This window comes from Acartia tonsa, chromosome 5, assembly GCF_053477335.1.
Source record: "Acartia tonsa isolate MP-2025a chromosome 5, ASM5347733v1, whole genome shotgun sequence".
NCBI classification, from domain to species: Eukaryota; Metazoa; Arthropoda; class Copepoda; order Calanoida; family Acartiidae; genus Acartia; species Acartia tonsa.
In genome coordinates, this window is record NC_137264.1 from 38,744,480 (window position 1) to 38,752,681 (window position 8,202).

The 8,202-nt window shown below is 33.2% G+C and overlaps 1 protein-coding gene across 1 annotated transcript in view; it reads left to right on the top strand.

The window, feature by feature from the left end:
• The window catches only part of rno (PHD finger protein rhinoceros), a 389,004-nt gene that overhangs the window by 276,986 nt on the left and 103,816 nt on the right, over positions 1-8,202 (top strand). The window lies entirely within an intron of this gene.

Genomic DNA, 8,202 nt, shown 5'->3' on the forward strand with positions numbered 1-8,202 from the left:
TCTGTACCGAAGGATCTCGCTAACCACTGAACCGATCGGGTTCTCCTTTACAGGGTAGCTTCTCATAGGTCCCGGGAAGCTTTATAACTATTTTGGGGAGGGTACCAACACCCTCCCAAGAGAAATTGCTCCTATAAATAAAATAACCACCCCTCAAAAAAATAAATCTCCCTCCCTCAAATTTTTTTTCTTCTTAAATCTGAAATAAAAAAAATGGTTATCAAATTAAACTCCCCTCCCCCCTAAAGGTCTCTAGGGGCGTATCCGCTAGTGCATTGATAAAGAAGTAAGGCTTTTCTGTCTGAACTACTGAATATAACACCAATATTTTAAAAGTTGAACGTTGAAACTCAAAACAATTCCAGTATAAATTCCATTTTTATTATAAGAATTTTCACTGTGTTACATCTCCACCCCTTCATCCCCCCTCCCTTTGTTACGAGGGGCATCATATATCGTCAACGGAGACAAAAAGAGAAAGAATGTTATTCCGAGAGCCATTTTGACAGAGCGCTGGCATAGGAGAGAGAGAGAGAAAGAGAGAGATAGAGAGAGAGAGAGAGAGAGAGAGAGAGAGAGAGAGAGAGAGAGAGAGAGAGAGAGAGTGAGGGGGAAAGAAAACAGAAATGGAGACAAATAATAAAATAAGAGTAACGATTCATGATTATTATCAATCTAAAATATATTCACAGCGTATTGAAAAGATACAATTAAAAGAAAAATTGCTTTTTAGGACCATATAAAAAGTGCTTTTCTATCAGTTTTTCAAAGATTTGTATGATTAACAAGGATGACGGACGGACGGACATTTCGAATTAGCTTCGCTACTAACAAGGATGACAGCATACAGATAAGTGAATCTTATAAAGTATTAATTCAACAAACAATTGTTTATCAAATAGATCGTGTAGCAAAACTAGTGTAATACAGATGCTTACATTTAAAGACTTGATTATTTATAACATTGTGCCCAATCGTCTAACGTATCATATTCAAAAAATTGATATTAAATAATAATATAATATGAAAAGCAAAAATCAATTGACACAATTTAAATTTTCTGTTAGAGATTATCCAGTTGTTACGCTTTCTTTAGTGTACCAAACTAATTCAGGAATCGCCATGTAATATTTGAAAACAGTACAAAATTTTTTACATGCCCTTTCCAACAATTTGAGTTATCCATCCCGCGACTGAATTATTGTATTTTGGACTTTATCAAAACGTTTATTTAGCAGAGCTCAGAAAAAACTTCCACACAGAAAGACAGACGGACAGACAAACGGACAGACAGACGGACAGAAAAATGTACATACAGACTAATAGGCGGACAGACAGAGATAGCGGACAAAAGGACTGAAAGCTACACAATCCTATTTTTCAAAATTACGAAAATTCAACCAAATTTAACTTGAAACTATCCCAAAACAATCTAAAATGTTTAAAAGGAGTTAACCTTTGATTTTATACAATTATTTATATGTATATGCATGGGCGTGCACAGGCTTTTGCTGAGGGTCGATACGAAGTTTATACACCTCTTGAACCAAAATTGAGTGGTATTTTTAGGGGTGTGAGCTTTAGGGGGGTGTAAAACTAAACAAGGATGACAACATCCATAAGTAGCGAAGCACCCCAAAATCATGACTAAGAATACGGACAATGCGTTTTAAATAGTATTTGTTAGAGAAAAATCACAAAACCTCTCTTGTGTATTCTTATATTTTTTAATATTTTCATTTTGTATGATGACGGTCAGTCTGACGGTCAAAATAAATTACATACTGGATGCTCAGAACAACGGGAAATTTAATTTTGATTGTATTATGCACAAAAACATTGAAAACCGGTACAAAAAACACCAAAAAATATGAAAATAGCCACACAAAAAAAACTGCTAAAATGTAGTCTGACAGACATGGATGTTCTATTAAAACGAGGAGAAATTTAATTTTGATATCATTCTGCACGCCTTTGCTGTATATGTAATTTGTAGGTCAGATATCTAATAATACTTCAGGGTTTTAGACTAGGTTTAGATTATTCTGATAGCTGTGTAATAAAAAGGTAACCCTTTCTTACCACCTGAAAAGATCACATAGTTAATATTTTAAAAGGAAAGCTTTTCTATGATGTATGGCACCCCCAAAATTTTAAATCCTGAATTATTTACCCCCTCCCACCCCGTAAAATAAAAAAGCTTGGACGTACTTGCATCACGTATAAAAAAATTAGTTTAGACTTAATAAAGTTTTTAATATGCAGTTTAAAATTTTTTATGATCTTTTTATCTTATTGTAGTACTACATATGGCCTGTTGTCTTCAGGGATCTAAAGGGTTGGCAAAATGTACATCACCAATAATAATACACAAAATTATCCCATCTGTAGATTACAATTTGTGGTTAAAATGTTTGGACACTCAACTCAAGCCATTTAATCAAAATCCATTAAAGGTTCCAAAAGTTGTTTAGCCAACGAATAAGAAAACGTCACTATAAAACTTTCGGGACTAGTGTAATAAACAGTCAATTGTCCCCTCTCTCTCTCTGTATTGTTCTAGTGTTTTTATTAGCTTAACCTGTTGTGCATCCTTGTATTTAGTGGTTACCTTCTAATGAGAGGCTGATTACAACACTAGGTGTCCTCATGAAACAGTCTATATATTACTAGCGGCTACGGCCCTAGAGGCCTCTAGGGGCACTTGAGGAGGGAAGGGTCAAATTTGATAACCCAATTATTATATTAGATTTGAAAAGAAAAAGTAAAAAAAAATTTTGGGGGGGGGGTTGATTTTTTCTAGGGGCGATTTTTCTTAGGAGGGTGGTAGTACCCTCCCCCAAAATAGTTATAAACCTTTCCAGAACCTATGAGAAGCTACCCTGTTAAGGAGAACCCGATCGGTTCAGCGGTTAGCGAGATCTTTCGGTTCAAACACACAGACACACAAACAAACAGACACACATCCTGTTACTTTAGTATATGGATAGAAAATAAGCATATTCATAAAAACATAACCTTATCTTAGAAATCTTGCAAAAACTTAACTATAAAATGGTATCAGAATTCAGGACAAATTTATATTAGAGAAAAAAAGGACAATGGCCTAACTTTTTGCCACAATTTCCAGGAATAAAGCTTCGCTATTATATGATATAATCATCCTTGCTTGCCCTCAACAGAATCTTATCATTCAAATTAGATTAAGGCTTCTATAGATAGATAGATAGATATATATACAGTTATATAAAGCACATAAAAACATCTTTGTAATGCATTCTAAACACAAATTTTACTGTGATGGCGAGGAAATGAATTTTTCATTCATTTTAATTGTTCATTTTTCAACTTTTAGTTTCAACATCAATTGGGTATTTCATGGGTGTGAGATTTCATCTATTGAGAGGCATGCATGTTTATTTTGAGTTAAATCATGGAGGTACGAGATATTCCAAAGTACCTCAGAGACTTTTTAGTTTTTTATTGTTTACTATTTCTCCCATTTCTCCTAATTCTTTTTAAATATGGAAGCTTTTTATAGTGCCTATAAAAAAAATGACGTTATACTAGCTTACTATTGTCCAATTAAAATGTATACTGGCCTGCCATGCATTGGTAATTTAGTCTGAGTATGGGCTATAATTGGTGATTTCTATTGTAAGGCGTCATTTTTTTATAGGCAATATAAACAGCTTCAAAATATTGTTTTTAAATTAACAGGCATGTTATGAAATTTGATTTAAAAATAGGGCAGTTGTAAATAGTAAAAAAAATACACATACAATCAATATCAGAGGGAGGGAGGGGTCATTAGACAGTAAGTTATAATTGTATCTAAAGTTATATAATCCCTTTCTATTGGTTTAAAAATTTATGTACTTATGATTGGTTGGTTCCAACTTGCAGTATCTATACTTTTCGACCAAAACAATTCTTACTCCAGAAGGGTTATTTTGTTCATCATTTGGAATTATTAATTTATCTGCTATTGTCCCTTAAGATCCCTGACCAATACAAATAATGTATTATCATGGGGATTGCCAGCCCTACCGACATGTATCAAACTATCAAAGACATCATGTTATTCTATATGGGACTAGTGGTTATGGTCCTAGAGGCCTCTAGGGGCTCTTAAAGGAAGTTATTTGTGGTGCTCTTCAGGGAGGGAGAGGACATTGGTCTGTAAATTATTCTGGTACCCAAAGTTTTAACCGACATAATTTTATTTGACAGCTCAAAAACTTTGGATACTTTTCTTGATTTTTTATTACTTAGTCCCAAACTAGTAATGTCCAAACTTGTCAATAAATGATTTTAATCAAGAGGGGGAAACTTTTGTTTATCATCATTGGGGTGTTGTACATCAATTAATCGTCCATTTATCCCTGAAGTTCCCTGGGTACGCAGTCATCTGAATTTGAGTTGCCGATTGTGTACAGTTTCCTCGGTGTTTCCTCATCCTATCTAAAAATTTACTACTAGCTAAAAAAGCTTCAAACTTCCAAACATAAAATCAAAATTTGAAGCTTTTTTAGCTAGTAGTAAATATTGAGATAGGATGAGGAAACACCGAGGAAACTATGTACACAATCGGCGACTCAAATTCAAATGACCGGGTACGCTGTAATTGAATAATTGACTGGTCTATACAGTCAGGGATCTCAGGGATAAGACATAAGAACATTTATTGTGTATTCCCCCAATTATCATAAACAAAACAGTTTGAACTAACCAATCAAATTAAAAAAGTGCATACGTTTTTTAAGCCAACGAATGTGATAACGTGACTTTGGGTACTAGTATAATTTTCATTCGAATGTTCTCTTCCCCCCTGTATTAATATACAAGGATGACAACATCCATTAAAGCGAAGCACTGAAACGGTATGACAATCGGACATTAACACTTGTATTTTGTCAGAACTGAATAAGCAGAATATAAATGTATAAGAGTCGAAGCAAAATTATAAGTAAATTTGTTGAAAAACTGCTTGATACAGGTTAATGTTTATGGACGTTCTTACATTTTTAGGACTTGATTATAGGGTTGCTTCGCTTATAATATTGTACTTTGTTGTCCCATGAATCAGTATACGAAAAATCAGATCAATTGGATAATTAGATCACATAAAAATTTGTTGTTAAAAAAGGAAAAAAAATCAACATGTTTGAAATGGACATACGGACATTCTGGTAATGATTATAGAGTTGCTACGCTTTCTAAATCGTACCTAACTATTAAAGGAATCACCATGCAAAATTTGAAATCGATAGGACAATTCTAACATGTCTAAATAAATAAATAAAGCTATCCCTTACAGACGTACGGATGGACGGACCGACCCTAATTATAGAAAAGCTTCGCTTTTAACAATATACATACTACATATTACTATACAATTAATACAATATCTAATACTAATGGCTTCGCTCCTAGCTTCTAGAAGCTCAAATAGCCTAAAACCACCCATGGACCTATAAAGTGAAGAACTTAATCGGTCCAGTAGTTATCGAAATCTTAAACTAGAGACAACAAAAAATCATTACTACTTTATAACCTCAAATATTTTATTGTTTTTTTTATCTTTTTTAGTTAAAAGATCTATGAAATTAATTATCATAATCGGTATTTCATTGACTGTACGAATTATCCAATTAAATTAAGCCCAATTATATACAGTGTGTTTTTTTTATGAGAACTTTTTTTAAAGCAATTTTACCCCACTTATAGTTATCAGAATTTAATGATTAATGGCTTATTTTCTTCGTTTTTTAATGCAATTAATAGAACATAAAAAAAATATTTAAGTTTTTATTTAAAAAGTACAGTAAAATCTAAAATTCAAAACTTAGGTGTTAACATCTAAAAATGGTTTTAGCGCATTTTTCTTATGCCTAAATCTTCTACCCTTTGCAAGAAAAAATTTGATTTTCTGTAGTCGACTTTGGGGGACCAGTACTCCCTCCCTGGTTGAGATATTAACTTCAAACTTTGATATGTTTTAGTACGTGTCCCTAATAGTATCTGTATACATTTTTAGCTCTACATCTCAACTTTGAAGTGTTTAGCAGCCATTCTTGCAAACGGTTGAATATTTGAGCATAAGAAAAATTCGCTAAAACTATTTTTAGATGTTGACACCTAAGTTTTGAATTTTAGATTTTACTGTACTTTTTAAATAAAAACTTAAATATTTTTTTATGTTTTATTAATTGCATTAAAAAACGAAGAAAATAAGCCATTAATCATTAAATTCTGATAACTATAAGTGGGGTAAAATTGCTTTCAAAAAAGTTCTCATAAAAAAAACACACTGTACATTCCATAAACACACATCGACCAACGAACGTTTTGATGCTTATTTTAGGTTAAGTAAAGATTAGAAGAGTCCGCAGGGTTAGTACCCCTTTGAGACAGGGGCAATAAAGTTATTAATGGGGGGGGGGGGAGGGAAGGGGTCCTTAATTTGAGCTGATACATCTGTATTTTTATGACGAGATGCTTAACAATCTTAATAATTTTTTGAATAATATTTTACTTCAAAGAATTTATTATTTCGTCTGCAATTCAGTAAAGCAAAGGTTTCGTGAATTTTTGGTCAGTTAAAAGAAGTAGATTTTCATTCCCTGCTTTACCCAAAGCTATCTAAACACGATTACTTCATTAACTTAAAAACATTTGGGACTTATTTTATTTATTGGGGAGTACAATCTAACAGTGTTTAAACTTTTACACCAATACTTTAAGGTAAAACAACAGATAATTTTTCTTATTTTAAATGATGTGTATAAATTTGTCGTTTATAGTCTTATTCCTAATGATCCCTTGTAATTTATGGACCAGGTACAATCTTGTAGGTCCCTATCCTCCAGGTCTCCAGGAAACTATTTAGACTTTCAGATCTTGTAGGTCCCTATCCTCCAGGTCTCCAGGAAACTATTTAGACTTTCAGATATTTTAGCAGTAGTCAAGATTTATTGATTGGTCCTTGATTTGCTTATATGCAAGTCCTCAGCCTAGTTGGTACTTTCCCTCAAAGTTCGTATTGAGCAATGGACACCCCCTCCCCTCCCCCATTCTTGAAATAAATTGAAATATAGAGGGTTCTTTTTCTCTAAAGTTTAACCCTGAGGGACTACCCATTACCCAATAAAACCTAGCCCAACATTAGCGAAATCCCCCCCTCCCCCCTACTAATTTGAATTTTTTAAATTTTTGGTTCAATATGCATCAAAACTGAATTGATTAAATATCCAAACCTTGCAATATATTAATCACTGCAGTTTCAAATATTGTTGTCAAATCGCAATTTACGACAATTAAAAGTCTAGGCCTCTTGGGGCACTCCAGGTTGGGGGGGGGGGGATGAATATCCCCCGGACTCTTTTTTCAATTTTAGTTTTTAAAAAAATATTAAAAAAATACACTCCCCAAAAATAGTCATCTACCTTCCTAGGTCCTAGGAGAAAATACGTTGTAAAAGAAGAACCATATCGGTTCAGTGGTTAGCGATATCCTTCAATACACAAATATATCATTTTACTTTTGCACAAGAATATGTTATAAACGTAGAAACAGTGTACAAAAGATTTCATTTGAAAAGAGAGAGTTTTAGATTTGTTTTGTAAATTACAAAAATAAAATCTAACCATCTCTCTCCTCTCTCTCTCTCTCTCTTTCTCTCTCCCAGACACAAACACACACACATAAACAAAGATGACAACATCCATAAAAGCGAAGCTCTGAAACGATAGGACAAACTGACATTAACACTTATATAGTGTCAGAACTGAATAATCAGAATATAAATAAATAAGAGTCAAAGCAAAATTGTGAGTAAATTTGTTGAAAAACTTCTTGATACAGGATAATGTTTATGGACATACTTACATTTTTAGGACTTGATTCTAGAGTTGCTTTGCTTATACTATGGTACTTTGTTGTCCCAGGAATCATTATACCAAAAATCAGAACAATCGGATAATTAGATCACATAAAAATTTGATGTTAAAAAAGTAAAAAATTAACATGTTTAAAATGGACGTACGGACATTCTGGTAATGATTATAGAGTTGCTACGCATTCTAAATGGTACCTAACTACTACAGGAATCACCATGCAAAGTTTGAAATCGATAGGACAATTCTAACATGCCTAAATTAACGGAAAAAAGCTATCTGTATCGGACGGACGGACGGACCG